Source organism: Alligator sinensis, unplaced genomic scaffold (genome assembly GCF_000455745.1).
Source record: "Alligator sinensis unplaced genomic scaffold, ASM45574v1 scaffold377_1, whole genome shotgun sequence".
Taxonomy (NCBI): Eukaryota; Metazoa; Chordata; order Crocodylia; family Alligatoridae; genus Alligator; species Alligator sinensis.
The window spans coordinates 1,862,188-1,862,826 of NW_005842047.1; positions in this window are offsets into that span (position 1 = coordinate 1,862,188).

Genomic DNA, 639 nt, shown 5'->3' on the forward strand with positions numbered 1-639 from the left:
CACTTCCTGTGATGTCCTTGAATATGGCTCTCCGGCCCACTGGGTGATAAAAAGTTCGTGATCTGACCCCACATTCAAAAAGGTTGGACACCCCTGATCTATATCTTCACTGACTGCCTATCTTGCATGCATACCAGCCTCACCTCTGGCTTCTTTACTTTTCATTCCATCCAGGAAGAGCACACACCAACTGCAGAAACTTCCTTAGCCTGATGAAGGGTTTTTGAACCTGAAAGCTTGCTTAATAATTTTTTCCAACTATTTAAGTTGGTATAATAAAAGATTCACGCAAAGAACCTTGTCTGCCTATGTCCTTAGACCAACACAGCTACAACCTACGCCTCCTCACCATTGTAACACTTCCACGGACAGACTGTCTAAAGAGTTCAGAGACATGGGAAATTGAAGGTTTTGATGTGATTCAAAACACACAAACCTGTAGACACATGTAACTGGTAGGGGGGACACTGGGGGCACATGCCTCTCCCGAGGTTGGACCCTGACCTCGGCACTGCTCAGGACAGGGCAGTTTTTTTGCCGCGTGGGCTGGTGGCACTAAGCCATGGCACAGAAGTACAGGAGTGGATATGGGGCTTTTGGCTTTCCCCCCCGGCCCACCCACAAATTGTGCCCCCCCCA